The 22,566-nt window shown below is 47.3% G+C and overlaps 2 pseudogenes; both read right to left on the bottom strand.

Annotated features, from left to right (window-relative positions):
* Window positions 1–485: 485 nt before the first annotated feature.
* On the bottom strand, window positions 486–19,431 carry LOC143640368 (ruvB-like 1; annotated as a pseudogene).
* Window positions 7,720–8,795, bottom strand: LOC143640367 (monocyte to macrophage differentiation factor pseudogene; annotated as a pseudogene).
* Window positions 19,432–22,566: the final 3,135 nt, after the last annotated feature.

Below are 22,566 nucleotides of genomic sequence, written 5' to 3'. Positions count from 1 at the left end.
CACCTTTGGCCTTGAGCCCAAGCCATGTTGGAAGAAATATGTATAACAATAGTAGATAATTAAGATATGGCCAACTGGGTATGGTGGCACACGCCTGTCATCCCAGTGGCTTGGAATTCTGAGGCAGGAGGATCGCAGTTTGGAGGCCAGCCTCTGCAACTCAGCAAGGCCCTGTTAAACTCAGTGAGACCCTGTCTCTGAATAAAAATGTCCTTGGGTTTAATCCTAGTTATTCCTTGCCCCTAAAAAAAAAAAAAAGATTAAAAGAGGGAGAGAGAGGGAGGAAGGGAGGGAGATGGAGGGGGAGGGGTGGTGTCCAAATAACATTTAAGACATTATTTGAAAGCACTTCAGGGGAGGGAGGATTCCAGCAAAACAATCCCCAAATAGTTATAATTTAAAACAAAAAACTCTTCAGACAGAACTAACCACACCGCAGAGCTCATGGGAGAGGGGAGGCCCGGCCCAGGTGGTGCACGCTGCCTTCATGGGGACGCAGTCTCCATGGAGAGCCTCCCAGGTCCCTTAATGGACTTGTCCTGCTGGTCATCCAGGATCTTGGCTGAGGATTTGGCGTCATGAACAGCTTGCTGGTCTCCTCCATGGGCTCTTGTTTGATGCTGTCCTTCCCGTTGATCTTAGCCAGCATGTTGGCTGGAGTCAATAGCTGCACCAAGAACCTGCAGTGGACAGTTGGGCCAGGAGTCCAGCCAGGCCCAGAGGTCCCCCCTCAGGTCCACGGGCAGCAGGACTCTGCCAGATGGACCCCCTGCAGGCTCTGGCTGGTTGTTGTGGAGCCAGCAAAGGAGAGAGCTTCCACAACTGGGAACATCACAGTCACAGCCCCATCAGGAAGGCCACCAGTGTGACATAAGTCCTGGTCCTCACATCTTAACCCTAGTCTAGAAATTCCTCAAGCCAGGCACAGTGGCTTCCCAAAGGCTCTGGAGGCTGAGACAGGAGGATGGCAATTTGGAGGCCAGCCTCAGCAATTTAGGGAGTCCTGAGCAACTCAGAGAGATCCTATCTCTAAATAAAATGCAAAAGAGGGCTGGGGACAGGATTCAGTGGTAGGGCACCTGCCTAGCACTTGCAAGTCCCTGGATTTGCTCCTTAGCCCAATGTCACAATAAATCAACAGAATCAAGGCCCCGTCCCTGTGGGTCTCCAGCTAAGAGAGGTTAAAATTCAGTGAAGCCACCACACAGGAGGCTTCAGTTGTAGGCTCAGCTGGAACCAAGGGACATGTGGGGGTAAGAAAATGGGTCACAGGGCCTCATGGACTGTAGGGGACTCCCTTCCTGGTCTGGAGAGCCCACTGTCCTCATGCATCTGGACAGGAGCAAGGGGCCAGGGGCCAGGGGAGAGGCTGTGCTGACGAGTCTCCCAGGGAGCCTAGGTTCTGGTTCTGTCCATCTCCTGTCCCAGAGGATGGTGACAGAGTTGGTGACCTCCTGCAGAGGGAGTGTCAGCGGCAGGACAAGGGGACCTCTCTCATCAATCTATCTTTCACAACCAACCTCAGATGCTCAGCAGTCTAAGCTAGGTAGCTTCTCTGGGATGTCCCAGGACTTGTCACACCTGGAAGCCCAGAGATAGCCTGAGCCCTGTGCAGCCTCCACCTGGGTCCAGGAGGCCACCGCCTCACCTCAGAGTGGTGCCAATCTTGGTGCCAATCTCCTCCAGGTTGTTTAGTGCCTTCTCACTGATGTGGATACCCTCCATCTGGGCTAGGATCTTAATCATCCTTCAGAGGAGAAAGAACATGATCAACAGTGACCGGGCCCCAGGCACAGTGGTGCATGCTTGTAATTTCAGCACAGGAGGATACGGCCCCCAAGAACCCCTATTTTATTGATTTTGTTTGGGGCTGGGAGGCTCCACCACAGAGCCCCAGATCCAGCCCTTTTAATTTTTGTTTAGAGACAGGATCTTGCTGGGTTGCTTAGGTCCTTGCTGAGGCTGGCCTCCAACTCGTGATCCTCCTGTCTCAGCCTCCTCAGCCTCCTCAGACTCTGAAATTACAGGTGTGTGCCACTGCTCCTGGATGGACAATGATATCTTAAATATGAGGCCAAAAACACAAAAGAAAAAGCAGATAAACTGCAATTCTTTGATTTTTGTATGTGGATGTGATGCTGGATGTGGAACCCAGGGCCTTGGGCACACTAGGCAAGCACTCTAACACTGAGCCACATATACCTCCAGGACAATCAACTGGAGCTTTAAATCAAAATTCAAATCTCGTTAATGTCAAAAACCCTGTTCAAACACTGAAAAGACAACTCAAAGAATAAAAAAAATACTCACAAATCACACACGTGGAAAAGGTCTAGTATCCTCAATATATAAAGAGCTCTTACAATTCAATAATAAAAAGATAACATAATAAAAAAGGGTCAAGGATAAAAACAGATATTTCTACAAAGATATACAAATAGCCAGTAAAACACAAAAAATGCAGTCTCACTGGCCCTTGGCAAATGCAAATCAAGTGATAGGCCACCCCACACCCACAAGGACATCTACGGTGGACAGTTAAAGATGTCAAGTGGCAGGTGGAAAAACCAAGACATCCAGACATTACTGGTAGAAGTGTGGCAATAAAGCCATCCTATTGGCAGTTCCTTGGAAGGTCAAAGGTGCCATGTGACACAGCAGCTCCACTCCTCCACACAGATCCAAAAGAAAAAAACCGCAGTCCCCACACATCTGCGACAGTATTACTCCCACAGCCAAATCCCCCGATGGGTTCGAGCTGATATGCCGCAGTCTGGCTGAGCACAAAATAACCGAGCCACCACGCAGCCTTTTAGAGTCAAACAGCAACTTTTTATTCCCGAACTCTCACCGGCACTCTACACGCAGGTTCTGGGAAAATACACTCCCTCCACCAGGCTCTGCATACCAATTCTCTCAGAACCCCTTGAGAACTCAATGGGAACTCAAGGAGTGGGCGCCTGAGGCAGCAGGATATGCCCTATTCCCAGCAGGATCCACCCTAAACCCGGAGCCACCCTAATCCAGCAGGATCCACCCTAAACCTGGAGCCACCCTAATCCCTGAGCAGGGTCACCTTTCAACCAAAAATGCCATGCGTTATTCCTACTTGGCTATGGCTCTCAGCACTGATGAGTGCACAGATCCATGAGCTGGTGAAGGCCCCACACAATGGGTGCTCCTCAGCCACAGGAGATTCAAGAGCCTGGAGGACAGGGGTGAAGCCTGTCAGTCACACCACTCACACAACCACATAAGGCTAAGGGACAGAAATCAGCCTTCCGCTGCCTGAGGTCGGGGTGATGGACAGGCCACAGCAGCAGAGGGGCTGTGGACAGCTGATGGGGACAGGGGTGGCAGCATTCTAAAACCGACTATGGTGACATTTTTGTGGTTTTGTGGACACACTAAGTGCTACTGGAATTTTCCAGGGTGTAGGAGCTGCATATCAAGAGGGCTGCTCTTCAAAGCCTCACTTGGGACTAGGCCACAGGCTCCCACTGGGACCAGGCCACACCACTGCCTATGGCCTGATGCCTATGACCTGGAGCTGGCCTGGCACAGTAGCTGCTGATCTTCCTCCTTAGCCCCACACAGAAGGAAATGAGGAGGTCAAGGCTGCTGTCCAGACTCATCATCTAAGATTTTTAAAAAGACTGGATACTGCACAGGCCCACGCCTGTCATCTCAGCAGCTTGGGAGGCTGAGGCAGGAGGATTGTAGCTGGAGGCCAGCCTCAGCAAAAGTGAGGTACTAAATAAGCAGCTCAGTGAGACACTGTCTCTAAATGCATTGGGTGGGGTTGGGCCTTGAAGCCAGGAGCTGCTTGGGTGGACACTTTCTGGCTCTGGCCTGGGAAGGTCCCCGAGTCAGGACAGCCCCATGGGCTCTCAACACATCAAGATGTTCCACTGCCCCAGAGGGCCCATGTGGAAAGTCAGGAGAAGAAGCCCTCATCCAACACTGTACCTTCTCCCCCTGTCCCTCATGGGCCCCAGAGTCAGACGAGGGTCAGCAGGTCAGGGAGCTGGAAGGTCCCCTGGGGAGCAGCCTGTCAGCAGCAGGTCAGGAGTCACCCACAGTGTGCCCATGTCCCAGATACTCCTCCGCCCCCACCACAACCCCTTTTTGCCCAGAGCCCCAGCTCCTGACCCAGTCCAGCCTTGGTCACAGCCCAGCCTGCTTCTGGGCTGCGTGCTCCCTGGACACCAGGTAACAGCCCCTGCTCCTGGGCTTGGGGGGCAAGGTCACATCCCTCAGTGCTGCTCGACCATGACCCCGGGACTGGGCACCAGGGTCCTGTTCTGGAGACCACGGGGCTCCATCCCCACAGGCAGGTTCTCGGGTCAGAGCCACCTTCCCATGGAACTTTCTCTGGGGCTCAGGGTGGACAGAGCAGCACCCTCAGCCAGCCAGGCAGGACCCAGATAGGGGACCCAGTGAGGGGACCCAGTGATGGGGACCCAGTGAGGAGATCAAGTAAGGGGACCTGGAGAGGGGACTTCTACACTATCAGGTGGTGGCTGCAGAACCCCTGGTCCCCAATGCCACCCAGGGTGCCCTGAGCTCCCCCAGAAGCTGGACAGGCTGACACCAGCTGCCCTCAAGGCTGCAGGAAGCACTTTCACCCTGATCTTGTTCGGTCACATCAGGGGACTTGGGGGGACCAAAGAATGCTGCCCATGAGCCTGTGCCATTCACTCGGATTTCATGGGCAAGGGAACAGCCAGTGGCAGGGACCCAGGGGTGGCCTGGTACTGTGTCCCCTAGCTCCTGAGCCAGGGCTTCTTCATTGAGAGCCACTGAATTTCCCACTGTCTGCCACTCAGCAGCCAGTATGGGGAACTGGGGGGTCACTTCTGGCTCTAGCCATCCTGAGACACTTGGACCACAGGGTTCTTTTCTAATTCCTACCCCAGCATGCATTCTCGAGGACTTGTCCCCATGGCCCTCAACTGCTGGGGTGGAAGTGGCCCTCCTGCCACCTGCGCTGAGCAGGCCCAGGCCCATCTCCTGTTGAACCAGAAAGACAGAAAACCCCGAGAGTGTGACTTAGTAAGGCCCTGAGCAACTCAGTTGAGACCATGTCTCTGAACAAAATACAGAATAGGGCTGGGGACGGGGCTCAGGGGTCAAGAACCCCTGAGTTGAATCCCTTTCTTTTTACTCCTGATAAAGGAGCATCCAGGGGACTCACTGGAGCAGGGGGCCCAGGCTCTTTTAGGTGGTAATTTATGGGTGACACGAGGCCTTAGGCTATTTTTTTCGAGAAGCTGGATGATGCAGACTGATGGATGTCTCAAATTTCCACTGTGTTCCTGTTTCCTCTCTCCTATGTGGAAGAGGACAAATTTTATCTTTTCTTCTCAGGCACATTCATAGGGTTGATTTACCAGATGAACTGGCTCAAGGTGTCATTCCTGAGAAGGTTCCACCTTCTCAGAACTTCATTAATCCAAGGTGGAGGGGATGTGGTGAGTAATTATATATATATATATATATATATATATATATATATATATATATAGAGAGAGAGAGAGAGAGAGAGAGAGAGAGAGAGAGAGAGAGAGAGGTTTGCAGAGCCAAGCTCCTGAGATTAAGGCCCCTTTAGAAAACAGAAAAATAGCCCTTGGAAGAAGTGACATTTTCATGATCTCCATAAAGCATTGACCCAGAAACCACCTCAGAGAATCAAAGAACCATCAAATTATACAAGGGGAAAAGATGGAGAGATTCTATGATGGATGGAGAGTGGTCTAGTGATGAAAAACTGAGCCACAGAGAGCTCAGAGGACTCACAGGGGTCACAGAGCGCCAAGGGACTCACAGTCACCCTGGCCCTCAGCCAGCACTGGACACAGGATGACTGTGAAGCCTCTTTCTGAACCTCAAGAGTTGATATGGAAAACAGGGAAATGAGATTCATGGCATCTGCACACACAGGCACACAGCTGCGAGGAGCCACAGGTAAAATACTTCCCCAAGCCTGCAGCAGGGTACCTGGCTATGTAGCAGAAGACAGGTACAGAGCTAGTGTGAGTCAATCATAAAAACAGTGGATGAGTAAAAATATTATGAAAAAGAAAGAAAAAAGAAAACAAAATAATGTCCACTTTGACTTTTTTGGGAGGTGAGGGGGCAGTACTGGGAATTGAAACCAGGGGTGACTTACCCTTGAGCCCCATCCCCAGCCCCATTTTTTATTTTATTTGGAGACAGGGTCTCCCTGAGCTGCTCAGGGCCTTGACTAAATTGATGAGGCTGGCGTCACCTTGTGATCCTCCTGACTTAGCCTCCTGAGTGGCTGGGATTACAGGCGTGCTCCACTGTGACTGGGTGGCCAATAGTCATCATGTGGCAGATGAGATGGCAGAAAAAATTTCTTTTTTTTTTAATCCAAGTAACAATTTTATTCTAATCTACAGCACAATGTTTACATACATTTTAGTGGTTTTTGACAGTGTAACTTTTAAGCAGATTTTTAAATCAATCTATAAAAGTTCATTTGTTAAACATAAAATATACACAGTAAAACAACAGGCATCCAGATGTTCAGAATCATGCAGATAGAGGTGGTCTGGGTGGTGATGTCGCTGGGTACCTTGCCTAATTAAGAACTCATTGGCAAACATCAGTTCTATTCCCCTATAATTTAGAAAAATCATAGAGTTCTAAACATACACACAAAATAAACTCTCTTTTAAAGCTACATCAGTACAAAATTTGAATTAATAAGCTAATTATCAATTCAACAATTCCACTGAGCAAGTGCATTGCTAGAAAATAGGCAGTATTGGCACCCAAACTAAGGGCAAGGTTATTTCATTTCTTACAACACCAACAAGAGAGGTTAACCAACAAAGCAACTAACACATTAGCTGTAATACAACACACTGAAGAAAAACAAAAATAATATATAAATACTACTCCATTGAGCCAGGATATAACTCATGGACTACAGATACAAGTTTCTACCTGTCAAACAATGCTTTAAATATTTTTGTAGTTAAAAAAAAAAGTATATCGGGAGATGCAGAGGAAAGGCAGAAATGTGAATTTATAATCTGATTTCACAATTTAAAATGAATATCAAACTGATACTATAAGCTAAGTGACAGTGACCTAACCTGTTGGGCACAGAACAGGCAATACCACTCTTCACTGTAATTCATAATGCTCTTGAGAAGTTTTCAGCGGATGGCCAGCCCAACAATACTAGCATAATACACAGAATACTCATCCACTGTTGAAAGAGACCCTGAAGAAAACATGGCAAAGGCATAGAGAAAAGTTGGATCTTTTGAAAAAGTTAATGATATCAAAATGCTTTTCCATCACTGGTAAGCCAAACTGTGTCAAGTGTATGGCCCAAAGCAGTACTGAATTCAGAGTCAGAGGTTGGCAGAAAAGTTTGGAAAACTGCAGTTTTTAAAAATTGGCAATTTTTCCACACTTCATAAAACTATCAGAAGAGGTATAATGTTTGTTCATTTGTGGAATGTTGACTGCTTGCAGCAAAAATTCACAACATGAATGAGGAGCCGCAGAGATGCAGGTCAATGAAATATTTTTAAAAAATTTACAAGAAACTAAAGTTTCTATTTAAAAAATATCCATGTTATGCCAAGATGAAACATGGTAAAAAGTAGTGTAAGTTCTGTTCATGATTCTTTACACAGTGAATGGGAAAGTGATAGAAAGAACATTTTTTCTTAAAAAGGAAGTTTTGTTATTGCACTGACTTTTATAACGTGACCTACTAATTTAGAAAAATCATGTAGTAAAATCTGTAAAATTAAAATACAAAATTCTGGTTTGTAAACATCAGTTGGCCAAAGTCTCTCCAGAGTCCTTCATGATAGTGGAATGGAATGAATAATGAACTCACTGCCTTATTTGTTTGCTGTGAGGGGGGAAATCCAGAACACAGCTTTTAACCTTTCACAGTAATTGTATTCAAAGGATATAAAGAAAGTCAGTGCATTGCTTTTTTTTTTCCCTGTGCAATTTTCAGCTCTTACCCCACTCCCAAGTGCCACAGTTGAGATAATACTGTTTGGAGACCTAGTCCAGACTGGTCATAAATGTCGAATAAAGTCTGTAGGACTTCGGTATAAGTATTTCCAAATGGCGTAGTAGTGCACGGCAGCTGCTGTGGCCACAAAGAGGTGCCAGATGGCGTGGGCAAAGGGAATGATGCCATCACTCTTGAAGAACACAACTCCCAAGCAATAAATTAAGCCCCCATAGGCAAGTTCCTGAAGTCCGCCGGTGTTATTCATTGACGTCACCACCAAGGCAGGAGAAAATCCCATTGTGAGATAGAAAAAGAGCTCAACCACTTTGTACTTTTCATGATAGAGAAATACATAAATGGTTCCTCCAGCTGCCATGAGCCAGATAAACCAACGCATATGAGATGCCAGGGGTCCAAGTTCACGGAGATTTAACCATGGAGTATAAGATGCTGCAATGAAGAAATAAATAACCATTCTATCACACATGTGAAAACAATGCTCCACTGTTCTTAAGTGACTCTTTTTCCATGATACAATGTGAAATACTGTGGAAACGATGAAGAGGGCACAAAGGCCCATCCCATAAATCCATGCTTTTATCTTTTCCCAGCAGTCATCAGACAGCCGATGGAGGAGGGCACTGCCCACAATGGCCAGAACAATGAGGAATGCATGTGTGTAACAGTTAGCAGCATGTTCATAGCAAGTTGGTTTGTAGCGGCCATTGGCTGGAGCCCGATGGTTCATGCAATGCTGGAATCGATTCTTGAACCGCATTGATCCTCCGCTCCTCCTCGGGGGCCAGGAGCTCCATCTCCTCAGCACCGGCGGCAGGGCGCGCGGCCCTCATGGGCTTGGGCTGCTCCAGAGGCCGCCTGCGTGCCCGGTGGAGCCGCTGGGCCGGAGTGGGCCACGCTGGAGGTCGGGACAGGGCCGGGGCCAGATCGGGCGGCTGGGGGCGAGAGGGAGGCCGCTTAAACAGCCCCGGAGCCTCCCGCCTCCCGCCTCCCGCCTCCCGCCTCCCCAGGTCCTCCGCCCCCTGGTGCCCGCACCCCGCCCCCAGAAAAAATTTCTTAATCACACAACTCCCAGGAGTAATAAGAAAAGAAAGAGCTACCTCATGAAGGGAACTACATCCATGCCCTCTACGAGGTGTCCCTTTGTACTACACGATGTTATCCTGAGTGTCCCATATGGCATCGACAGTGCAGAGGGCAAGGAAAGAGGGACACAGAGGTCACACCACCTGCCCGGTGCAACAGTGCTGAGGACAGGGCTCAGGAAAGACTCCCCTTGATCTGCTTGATGCCCTTGGCTGTCTTGAGCCCTATTATCAAGTGGCTGATGGTCTTGCCGTAGCCGCCCATGGGGTTCTCGGTCCCACATGGCGTCAGCTCCGTCACCTCCCCTCATAGACCTGCTTGGCCTCCTTTATCCGCAGCTCTGGGAGGGATGGCCGACGGGGACACAGTGAGAAATGGGACCATCCTTCTCTTCACATCCATCTCCTCCCCACCAACAACCTTAGTACCTAAAACTGCCACAGCACAAGAACTGACAAGTCACCTTACAGTACAACCCAGTGACACCATCATGGCTGGAGAGCAACACTGCAGGGAGCGGTGGCCAATGCCTTTCATCCCAGCTCAGGATGGCGAGGCAGGAGGGCAAGCTGGAGGCCAGCCTCAGCAACCCAGTGAGGCCCTGATAAGCTCAATGTGACCCTGTCTCTTAATAAATTCAAAAAAGGTCTGGGAGGTGGCTCCGTGCTTAGGTGCCACAGGTTCAATCCCTGGTGCCCCGCCTCAAAAAAAAAAAAAATAGAAGAGCTGAGGGTCGCTGCTCTCCTGACAAATGGGGAGGTCACAGAGGACTTCTGCTTTCAGGCCACCATTGAGCTGATATGGAAATGTCCCAAAGGCAGAGACACATGGCCACAGGATCAGACACTCAGGCCACTTCCCACTGTTCAAGGGGGGCATTATCTTATCACGCCATCCCTTGCCTTCTCTTCTTCAGAAACCCAACAAGGACAGGGACACTCAAGACTGGAAGCTAAGGGTAAGCTTTCCTCTGCCTGGGATCCACCTGAGAGCCTATAAATGGGGCTTTTGGAAAACACCCAAAAGAGAAGCCTCATTCTGTGTTTGATGAAACAAATTTCCAGCTCCTGAACCCCAAGACAAACTTCTCAAACAAAGTCCGGAGAAGCTGTGCACACCCCAAGTCCCAGCAGCTCTGGAGGCTGAGGCTGGTGGATCATTGGTTAGAGGCTAGCCTCCACAACACTGAGGCCCTGAGCAACTCAGGGAGAGTCTGTCTCTAAATCAAATGCAAAATAGGGCTAGGGATGGGGCTCAGAGGTCGAGGGCCCCTGGATTCAATCCCTGGTACAAAAAAAAAAAAAAAAAAAAAGAAAAGAAATTTCCCAGACAACATGAAGGTATCAGAAAACTCTGTCCTGCTTGGAAAATTCTTGGCTTTCAAGTCTACTTTCATTTTTTAATAGAAACTTTTCTATTCTGCAAAGAGGAAATTTCTCCAAATGGAATGTCTGCCCATATTCATTGTGAGGGGACAGCGACATGAAATTTCCCCAGGAGGGGAAGAAAGGCATCCCTGTCTCTCAGCTACTCATATTTTTCTAGAAGTTTCTTGGTGGTGACCAGCAGACAGAGGAAGAACCTGTGGACAGTGGGCCCAGCTGTGGGCCAGGGGGCGAACTGAGGGTGGTGTCTCTAGCCACAACAGAACAGAGGACATGGGTTTCATCTGCTGGTTTAGGCTTCTAAGTCCCTGAAAGGGACCTTTATCATGTCAAGGGAGTGACACAATCGGGGACAGATGACCTTCTCTCCATCCCTCTTTAGCTTTGCAGGAAGTCAAATGTGTGGGAACAGCAGGCTCATGTCTGAGGGGAGGTCACAGCCTGCTCTTTCACTCTGTGGCAGGATCTAGAAATTTCTCTTCAACTGCTGCCCTCAAAAGCCCCTGCTGTGTCCCCTACCCACCCCACCCCAGGGGCCACTCCCAACCAAGGACCCTGGTGATCTCTACTTTTTCAAATTTTAAAGCATTTTAATTCCCGCTGAGCAATTCCAACACAAGCAACTGTGTGAAGGCCAGTTTTATCACGTTTCTGTCTCACAAAAAAATGTTTTTTTTTTTAATTATTTTTTTTAGTTATAGATGAGCACAATACATTTATTTTATTTTTATTCTTATTTTTATGAGGTGCTGAGGATTGAACCCAGGGCCCCACACATGCTAGGTGGGTGCTCTACCACTGAACCCCTGCCCCAACCTAGAAAAATGGTGGGTTTTTTTAAATTTAAGATCTTAAAAATAATAATATTCAGGAATTTGAAAGGTTGTCCTACCTTACTGGTTACACTTTTTTTGGTTCTTTTTGGTACCAGGAATGGAATTCAGGAGCCATCAACCCCTGAGCCCCATCCCCAGCCCTTTTTATATTTTATTTAGAGACAAGGTCTCACTTAGTTGCTAAGGGTCTGGCTAAGTTGCTGAGGCTGGCCTCCAACTTGTGAGCCTCCTGCCTCAGCCTCCTGAGCTGCTGGAATATTGTTCATATGTTTAATTAATGAGTTAAATAAAATCACTGTCACATGTTTAAATAAGGAAAAGTAAGCCAGGCATAATAGCACACATCTGTAGCCATAGTTACTCAGCATACTGAGGTAAGAGGATGGTTTGAACCCAGGAGTTCCAGGACTGCCTGGGAAACATAGTGAGACCCTGAAAATAGGAAATAAAAAGGGAAAATGAGAAATGAAGGAAAAACAATGGAGAGAAAAAATTTAAACATAAAACCCAGGTGTGGTTGTACAAGGTCTCAGCAACTCGGCGAGACTTTGTCTTTAAAGAAAATATAAAAAGGGCTGAGGACAGGGCTCAGGGGTTAAATGCCTCTGGGTGCTATATCTGGTACCAAAAATTAAAAATAAAAAGCCTAAGTTCAATGTGACACAAAGCTTAGCTTCTGCACACAGTTCAGAATTAGAACTCTTCAGTTCAGCATTAGTGTTATACAGGGGCTGGGGGTGGCTCAGCAGCTATGGTCCCAAAAGAGAGAGAGACAGAGACAGAGAGAGAGAGAGACGGGGGGGAGAGAGAGAAAGCAAGAGCCCCATAGTTGAGTGCTTACGGGGACCTGTTGGGGAAGATCAAGGGGCAGAGTCAGTCCCCCAGAGAGGCACTGCAGTAAGACAGAGTGCCAGTCACAAGGAAATCAGATGGCTGTGGAAGGAAAAACAGGGTCCCATGACATCTCCCCACTTCCAAACGCTGCACACTTCCACTGCATTCTCTTTCCTTCAGCATTAAATCAAAAGCTCCCCAAGTAGACTTTGTAGTCTTATTTATTTATGTACTTATTTATTTATTTATTTATTTATGTACTTATTTATTTATTTATGTATTTGGGTACCAGGGATGGAACTCAGGGGCCCTTGACCACCAAGCCCCATCCCCAGCCCTTTTTATATTTTATTTAGAGACAGAGTCTCGCTGAGTTGCTCAGGGCCTCACTAAGTTGCTGAGGCTGGTCTCTGACTTCTGATCCTCCTACCTAAGCCTCCCAAGCTGCTGGGATGGCTGGCTGCTCTTGCCTGTCTTGTCATCAGCACCAAAAGAACACAAGCAGTACAATCAACACACCACAGAAGCATTTTTAAGATGAAAGGATTCAAAGCACTGGAGAAGCAACAACCATCTGTCACTCCGACATGACACTCACGATGGCCCTGAGGAAGTACTTCATCAGCACCTCTGTCTTCTTGATCTCCACGGAGTAAACTTTGCTCCCCACCATGGGGCAGAAAGGCAGTTTACTCCCCAGCTCCTGAGCAATTGCAGGGGCCAGGGCTGTCTACAAAGGCAAGAAAGAAAAGGTTTTCATTTTACAGTCTTGAAAACATAATTCAAACTATCTATAAAAAAATTTATTCAAGAGGCTGAACATGGTGTCACACACTTGTGATCCCTGAGACTCAGGAGGCTGAGGCAGAAGGATGGCAAGGTGGAGGCCAGCTTCAGCCACTTAGAAAGGCCCTGAGCAACTCAGTGAGACATTGTCTCTAAATAAAATATAAAAAAAAATTGTGGATGGGTCTCAGGGGTTAAGCACCCCTGGGATCAATCCCTGGGACCAAATAAATAAATAAATAACACTAACAAATCAGGAAGGATTTATTACATGACCTTCATTTAATGTTAAAAGGCCAGCAAATAGTGGATGATAAGTGAGGCCAAATCTGGAAGCAGTGGGTTGGTCTGCACAAGCTCCCCCTGACCATGCCCTTTGGTCAACTATAAATTGATGCTCAGTACACTAACTTTGGTTGGCAGATGCTAAAGAGACCAGATTGAACAGACGTCTCATCAAATACCAAGTTATGAAAAGCAAATGCTCTCATGTGGGCCCAGGACTGGGAAATGCCATAGCCTCTGAGTGCCATTCCATCCTTCCTCATCTCTGAAATGAGAATGAGGTCAGGCCCCACAGAGCCTCCTGAATTTCTGAGGGCCTCACTAAGTTGCTGAGGCTGGCCTCCAACTTTTGATCCTCCTTCCTCAGCCTCCCAAGATGCTGGGACAAGGCAAAGTGGAGCTATTTCTTCAAAGATGGCCCAGATTTTTTTTCAATACCCTTTTGGTTTCACCTCTGAGCAGCTGACCTGGGGGACGATCAGTGAACACTGTTGGGCAAAATCCACTAGCCCGTGCGGCAGAGGCTGGTTCTAGTTTTGATATTCTCCGTGTTTTCCAGTGTGGTCTTGAGCACACAGTAGTGCTAATGCTGGATGGCCTCATCTGGCAAATTAAAATACTGCCTAGATTACAAGGAGTCAACAAGCTGCCCACAGGATGGTTTGGTTGGGACCACATAGTCTTATATGTGCCTTTAAACTTGGCTTTTTTTGGGGGAATTGAACCCAGGGGCCCTCAAACCCTGAGCCCCATCCCTAGCCCTATTGGGTATTTATTTAGAGACAGGGTCTCCCTGAATTGCTGAGGGCCTCACTTTTGTTGAGGCTGGCCTCAAACTTACTATCCTCTTGTCTCAGCCTCCCGAGCCAGCCACTGGGATTAAAGGCATGTGCCACTGTGCCTGACTCTTGCCATTTTTTGACTAGGAACTTTCATGTAGAAATCCAACTATTTGGCTTCTTTTGAGTAACCAGGTCTGGAACCAGTGGCCCTCTTTTAGTGAAAAAAACACCACATCCTTGGGCTTGAGCCAGTCACTTTGCTTACCTCACTGCCTGAATGCTTAGGGACCTGAGTTGGCAAGCCCAAAGCATGTGTTCTAATAGCAAAGGGAAAATGTCTAGAACAGAACACAGAGGGATGTGATTCCAACACCATATGAACCAGGGGAGGCCACAGGCAGCTCTTCTCACCTGTTTTATTTTGCTGGTTCTGGGAATGGAACCCAGAGCCTTGTATGTGCCAGGCAGCTGCTCCACCACTGAGCCCCAGGCCCAGCATTTTTTTATTTAGAGACAGAGTCTCACTGAGCTGCTGAGGCTGGCCTCCACCTTGAGATCCTCCTGCCTCAGCCTCCCGAGTTACTGGGTTTACAGGTGTGAGCTACTGTGCCTAGTTTTTTATGTCCACCTTCTACCCAGAATGTCTCTTCCATGTTCTTTCCCAGCCCCTAACACCCATTATCAGTTTCCAGTGTCAAAACAGTGACCACGTCCCACTGAACAGCATCCCTGCCTCACTCGACCTAATACTGAAGGGGTGACCATTACCCTTCCATTCAAATAGGACCAATACCTGATTAAGAATGGCTCAATGGCTGTCCAGATTTCTCCAATTAAAAGCTCATGGAAGGGGCTGGGTTGGGACTGGGGCTCAGTGGTGGAGCACTCCCCGAGCATGTGCAGGGCCCTGGGTTCCATCCTCAGCAACACATAATAATAAATAAATAAAACAAAGGTATTGTGTAAAGCTACAACTAAAAAAAATATGATATTATAAAAAAACTCATGAAAGAAAGGCACATATCCCCACCCTTTCCTATGGAGCTCTATATATCTCACTAATCTTTTCATAGCCTGTCATCTTGAAAGTCTAACTTGTATCTTTTTTATATGTTAATATTATCAGGCCTCCCAACTGATCAATCAATACCCACCAAGATGCATCACAGACTTTTATGTTGTTTTTTAAACAGGGTTACATTATTTATATTTATTTTTAATTTTTATTCTTCAAAACAAGTTTAATTTTGTTACAGCCCTAAATTAGGGGAAGAATTTAAATCTTAAAAAAAAATGCTCAAAAATCAAGCCATTATAAAGTTAAGCTCCCCTCCCCTTAGGAATGAATATTGAACTGATATAGGTGATTGAACTGATATAACTGATTTAGGTGTAGATGGACACAACACAATGCCTTTATCTTTATGTGGTTCTGAGGATCGAACCAGGTCCCGCCCATGCTAGGCGAGCACTCTACCACTGAGCCACAATCCCAGCCCACTAACTTGTATTTTATGGATTAGGAAACTGAGAGCTGGGTGTTGGGTGCACGCCTATAATCCCAGCAGCTTGGGAGGCTGAGGTTGGAGGATGGCTAGTTGGAGGCCAGCCTCAGCAACTTAGCAATGCCATAAGCAACTCAGCAAGACCCTGTCTCTAAATAAAATACAAAAAGGGCTGAAGACTGAAGGCTGAAGACGGGTCTCAGGGGTTAAGCACCCCTGAGTTTGATTCCTGGTATTCCTCCCCCCCAACAAAAAAGGATTACTCAGTCTTTCTTCTGTTTTTTCGGGCAGCCTTGCAGTGCAGGTTGTTTGGCAGCATCGCTGGCCTCTAACACTGGAGTTCCCCATCATGTTTTGAAAACCACAAGAGACGACTCTACAGATACTGGCAAAGATCTTCTGGAGGGCAAAACCAGCCCAGGTTGAAAATCACTGCAGAGCTAATCTCACCCAGCTGGACTTCCAGAAAGACCACACAGAGAACGGGAACAGGTCACAGCTCAGGGGTTCAGAGCTGGTGACTTTCCACACTAATGACACCAAACAGTGAGACTCAGTGCTGTGGACATTAAGAAAGGAAAATCAGGGGAGGGAGCCCTATCCAAAAGTACCTCCAAAATATCCAGAAACAAAGGTTCCAACCCTGAAAATCAGACTTCTTAAGAGCAACACTGGAAGACAAAAAGTACCAAATAACACTGAGAGAAACAGCACTGAAGGAAACAGCTATCATGCTGGTGCTGTGGCGCAGGCCTGTCATCCCAGCAGCTTGGGACGCTGAGGCAGGAGGATCATGAGTTGGAGGCCAGCCTCAGCAAAAGTGAAGCCCTAAGCAACTAAGTGAGACCCTGTCTCTAAATAAAATGTAAAAAAAAAAACTGAGGATGGGGCTCAGGAGTTGAAAGCTCCTGGGTTCAATTCTTGTGGTTCAATTGTTAGTAAATCCCCCCTCCAGAAAAAATGAAAGACGACTTGGACAAGCTAATGTTCCTGTAAGTGCACACTGTATGGTATTCCAGCCTCAAAAAATTTCCCCCAGACACAGAACTTCTTCATCTACCATCAGACACCACACAACACACCCTGGCAACTCCATATGTAGAACTTCAAAATAAGAATTCAAGCTTTTATTTCACAGCTGATTCTGTTTCTGCTTCTGAAAGGTCAGGAGCCTGCCCCAGGGCTCCCAGCTGATCAGTCAATACCCATCAAGACGCATCTCAGACCTTAATGTTGTTTATTTCTGAACAGGGTCACATTAAGTCACTTAGAGCCTGGTGAAATTGCTGAGGCTGGCCTCCAACATGTGATCCTCCTGTCTCAGCCTCCAGAGTCACTGAGATGACAGGCAGGGGCCACCATCCCTGGTAAAGAGCGTAGGCTCCTACTCTCTGGTGCCAAGAGGCCCTTCCAGATAACAAGCCATGCCCAGACCAGGAGCTCTGGGAAGCCTGAGGATCTGGCCAATCCCCTTTCAGATCCCAACAACCTCCACCATATGTCCTCCTTTGTACCCTGGAAAGCCCGACTCTGAACGGGAATTATCAAACCCTCTGCCCAACTCCAGCATTTAAAATCAGCAGTTTGAAGCTCAGCACTCAACTGAGCCATTTTGTGCCATCAGGAGACTTCCTGGTTCTCTGCCCGGAAAACACTAGAAGCCCATTGAAGATCAAAAGGGCGTTTCTGTTATTTGTCAATCATGCGTGTAGCCAAAATAGTGGTGGGCAAAGTTCGCATTCAAAAAAATACTGGATGACTCAATTTTCCCCCTCCAATAATATGCCACAGAAGATTTTTAAATATTTTTTAATGGTGTATGGACAAAATATCTTTCTTTTATTTTTTTTAATATTTATTTTTTAGTTGTAGTTGGACACAATACATTTATTTCACTTATTTATTTTTATATGGTGCTGAGGATCGAGCCCAGGGTCCTGCACGTGTGAGGTGAGTGGTCTACCACTGAGCCACAGCCTGTCACAAATTTTTTCGAGGCCCTGGACCACCAGAATCAGATTTTTATCTGGGCGTGGTGGTGCATGCCTATAATCCTACCGCTCAGGAGGTTGAGCCAGGAGGATCATGAGTTGGAGGCCAGCCTCAGCAACTTAGCAAGGCCCTTAGCAACTTTAGCAAGACCTTGGCTCTAAATAAAATACAAGAAAAAGATGTGGCTCAGTGGTTGAGTGCCCCCAAGTTAAATCACTGGTTAAAAATAAAAAAGAAAAGAAAAAGAGATGCATTTCCCAAGCAAAAGAGACTTGAAAGAGTTCAAGGACAATCCCAGTGACCAGACCCCTCTCAGGACTTTCCCTTCTCTCTGGAAAGGATGATTTTTATTCTAGAAGTATGAGTTTGAGATCAGATTCTTTTCTTAAACACACATATGACCCATGTCACTAAACAAAGACTAGTTAAGCCGGCCCACAGCATGGCTCTTCCTGCCATCTTCTTGCTTTTGATGCTATGATGTCACATCCCTGGTCACTATTACTGTGTTTCAGTGGGGAAAAAAATGCAGTCCCTGGTCCAAATGATTCACAGACTCGTCCAACCAACCCTGGGTGCCAGCGCCCTCCAGGCACTGCTCTGGATGCCCCGACAGTGGAGGTGAGAGAGAAAAGACTGCCTGGCACAGTGGCCCACACCTGTGATCCCAGGAACACAGGAGGCTGAGGCAGGAGGATGTCAGTTCAAATCCAGCCTCAGCCAAAGTGAGGCCCTGAGCAAAACAGAGAGACCCTGTCTCTAAATAAAATGCAAAATAGGGCTGGGGATGGGGCTCAGGGGTAGAGGGCTCCCAGAGTTCAATCCCTGGCACACCCCACCCTCCAAAAAGAGACATAGACAAGAAACCAGAGACTTTTCTTTGGCCCTTTCTGTTAATAGGAGGTTCTGAGGCCACAGTCACAAGCTCATATAAATTGCAGGTTTTTGTAGCTGCTCAGCCTCCAGGGACGTCACAGGCCATGACTCTAGAGTCCAGCAGCTCAGAGGCAATGGAGTGCAAACCCCCAGCTGTCATTTCTAAACTGGTTGGCCAATGGATGTGACATTTTCTTTTGCAAAAATAATAATAATCATAAATACCGTAAGTGCTGGGACTTGGTAGAGTTCCCACTTAACAAAAGCACACCTGACTGGTAAAAGGATGTTTGGTCTGGGTGCAGTGGTGCTGGTCTGTCATCCCAGGGCACCTGGAGGCTTAGGCAGGAGGACTGCAAGGTGGAGACCATCTCAGCAGCTCAGCCAGACCCTGTTTCAGAATAAACCCAAAAAGGGCCGCAGTATGGCTCCGCGGACAGGGCCCCGGGTCAACTCCGAGAACCAAAGTGACACTGAGTTGGTGCAAACACCAGGATGGTCTCCATGCCCCCATGCCCCTGTCCCCCATCCCCCCATCCCGGCGTCCCTTAGCCCCGCCCACCGTCCGCCTCACGTGTTCTCCTGGCCAAGGAGCCCCATGGTCGCCTGCTTGGCCAGGGCGCTCTTGTCAAGCCCCAGCCCATTCTCATGGCTGTGTGGGGGAATACGGGGCATCTTTGTCATGCTCTCCACCTCCTCAATCTTCAAGGAGTCAGCTGGAGTGCAACCCATGCAGGAATCACTACCCTGCCCCGGCCCAGGGGTCACCAAGCAGCCATTACTAGGGCGGCTCGCAAGAGCCTGCCTCCATCGGTGCCCCATTGGAAGATATTGGAACACCCCACTCTCCATTGGCTCAGGCATGTGCTCATCCAACCTGCTGGTAGAGCTCCGCCCACACACTTCCCTCTGTGTCTCTGAATTGACTTCCCTGGCAACAGTACTTCCGGCGCTCTGGGGTGTGATTGCAGAAGGATGGAGCCCTGGAGTTTTGCTCCCTGGCTGAGGAGCTGAGCCCAGGCGGTGCATGGCCCCAATGAGCATTTTTCTGGGTGTTTGTTTGGTACACAGGATTGAAACTAGGGGCTCTAAATCACTGATCCCCAGCCCCAGCCCATTTTTGTATTTTATTTAGAGATTGGGTCACACTAAGTATCTTACAGCCTTTCTAAGTTGCTAAGGCTGGCCTCCAAATTGCAATCCTCCTGCTTGAGCCACCAAAGCCACTGGAATTAGTGGTGTGTGCCACAATGCCTGGCACCTACTCAGAATCTTAATAAATGAGTAAGACTTTGTTGGAAGCAAATGGCATTCTACCATTTTGCAGATGAAGAAAACCCATCCAGAGGAAAACAGAACTTCCGGAGATAAGCGAGCTCACAGGAGGGAGAAGACACGCCTGAGGTCCAATCCAGCTGTGGGGATTGCTGATGCCCATGTGATTTCTTTGTCCTCTTCAGTCTGACTTTTAAATCTAATTATTTTATTCTGATCATTGACATCATTATTGAGTCGATGTTTGCCTCTTTCCCTCTACTACTTTACATTATGAAGGTGGAGAACACATATTTACTATTTTAATTTTAATTTTGGAACATAGTACACAGTCTACAAAACAGCTCCTAGATAAGACTTTTTATGAATTCAAAGAAGGTTCTAGAAACACCCCCCCCCCAGCACACTCACACACACACTGTTGAATCCATGCTCTTTATTTTTATACTATGGATTGAACCCAGGGGCACTTTACCACTGAGCCCAATCCCCACTTGTTTTTATATTTTCTTTACAGACAAGGTCTCCCTGAGTTGCTTAGGGACTCACTAAGTTGCTGAGTCTGGCCTCCAGCTAGAGATCCTCCTGCCTCAGCCTCTCAAGTCACCAGAATGACAGGCATATGCCACTGTGCCTGGCTTCAATTATATTTTTATCCACTAATAGATGCTAAAATGTCAGATCAATGCAATGAAACATACACCAATAATTCTATGGAGAACTACCTTCCAGAACCATGCAATGGACAATCCCATCTCTGCCGCCTCTCAGTTTCTCAGTCCCAGCAACTTTCACCTTAAGTTCTTCAACCTCTCCTCTCCAGCCCAAGACGGATGCCTTCAATCACTTGGTTCCCAACTTTTCTGCTCCCTAACTGCCTTGACCTCTGCCCCATCTGACCTTTGAACTCCCAAGCCCGGGGTCAAGCCTGCCTTTTCTTCTGTACTGGTGCTCAGGAGGAGAAAGTCACCCAGTGTTCCCCAGGAGTCCTTGGGTCATCATGGCCCCCAACCTCAGCTGAACACTCACAACTGTGCAAGTGATGATCTAATGTTGTATTAGTTAGAATGGTAGTATGAATGCATTAACAGAGAGACTCAAAACAATTGTGGATAGAGAAAAATAGAAATTATTTATTTCTCAGTTGGGCACATTGGCACATGCTTGTAATCACAGGGCTCAGGAGGCTGAGGCAGGAGGATGTCCAGTTGGAGACTCAGTGACTTAGTGAAACCTAGTCTCAAAATAAAATATTAAAAGGGCTGGAGATGTGGATCAGTAGTTAAGCACACCTGGGTTCAAGCTCCAGTGACAACAACAACAACAACAAAAAGTTATGGATAGCTGCATGGGATTTCCAAGAAAGAAAAGCAAAGCTCAGGAACTAATGGCTTGACTTGATTGTGAATTCTATGGTATATTTAAAGAATGAACACCAGCCAGGCAAGGTGGTGCACTCCTGTCTTCCCAGCTGCTGGGGAGGCTGAGGCAAGAGGATTACAAATTAGAGGCCAGCCTCAGCAAAATTGAGGGCCTAAGCAACTCAGTGAGGCCCTGTCTCTCAATAAAATATAAAAAGTGCTGGGGATGGGTTAGGGTGGATAAGCGCCCCTGGGTTCAAATTCTGGTACCAAAACAAAGAATGAAACCAAATGCATCTCAAACTCTTACTAAATAAATAAATAAATTAATTAATTAATAAAGAAGAAGAAATATTTTCTAATATGTTCCCATGAAGCAAGTATTATACTGGTAACAGCATCAGGTAAAGATTCTACAAGGAAAAACAAAACAAAAACCCAGGTCAATATCCCTATGAACATAGACACAAAATTTCTCACAAAAACCTGGTATTAGTAAACCAAATTTAGCAGCAGGTTTGCTCATTGATTTCGGTCCTAGGGAGGGAACCCAGGGATACTCTACCATTGTACTATATCCCTCGCTCTCTTGGTGTTTTTGAGTCACTGTCTTACTAAGCTGTGAAGGCTGGCCTCCAACTTCCTTGCCATCCTCCTCCCTCAGCCTCCTGAGCCACCTGGATGACAGATGAGCACCACTGTGCCCTGCTTGAATGAGATTCTGCCACTGCATCAGACTTCCTCCACCTCTGATTCAGTGTGGCATTAGCAGAACTTTTCAGTTCTGGGGGTGACAGGGAGCTCAGCTGGAGGCCTGACAGTTTGCTCTGAGATTAGTGTATGACCCACTAATGAACCCACAGGGTTAATGGCAATTGCTAACAAGGTAGGTCCCCTCTGAGAAAAGAGAAATTTCTATTTCACTCCTGAAAGCATCTTTAAAACCCAAATTACAATCAAAGGGGAAAGTCTAATAACTTCCTCTGGGCAGATTTATAATGAATCCAGGATTAATTGGCCTTCATGAAGTTGAATTTATGATTGGCTGTTTGTAAAGAACTCTGAACCACCTTGGTTTCAAAATGGCATTGAAGACACAGAAATAAGCCAGCATCCTATGACCAACAAGAACAAATTCCAAATCATCCAGTTCTGCGGGCAGTTTTCCACCAGTCATGTCCTTAGGGACTGTGACTAGCAGGTGGGACTGAAGGGGACCTTGGGAGCGTGCTGTAGAGGAAAATGCCTATATAGGCTAGTGTTCTGGGGGTGAGTCCCACTCAAATTGGGGTCATGCTGCATTTACAGGTGTCTATGCAGACTCAGAGCTGGGTATGGTGGCACATTCTTTCATCTCAACAGCTCAGGAGGCAGAGGCAGGAGGTTCAAAAGTTGGAGGCCAGCCTCAGCTACTTAATGAGGCCCTGAGCAACTCAGCGAGACCCTGTCTCTAAATAAAATACAAAATAGGGCTGAGGATGGGGCTTAGGGGTGAAGCATCCCTGGGTTCAGTCCCCAGTACACAGAA

The sequence above is a fragment of the Callospermophilus lateralis genome, unplaced genomic scaffold (assembly GCF_048772815.1).
Source record: "Callospermophilus lateralis isolate mCalLat2 unplaced genomic scaffold, mCalLat2.hap1 Scaffold_199, whole genome shotgun sequence".
NCBI classification, from domain to species: domain Eukaryota; kingdom Metazoa; phylum Chordata; class Mammalia; order Rodentia; family Sciuridae; genus Callospermophilus; species Callospermophilus lateralis.
This window is presented reverse-complemented; position numbering and strand designations above follow the sequence as displayed.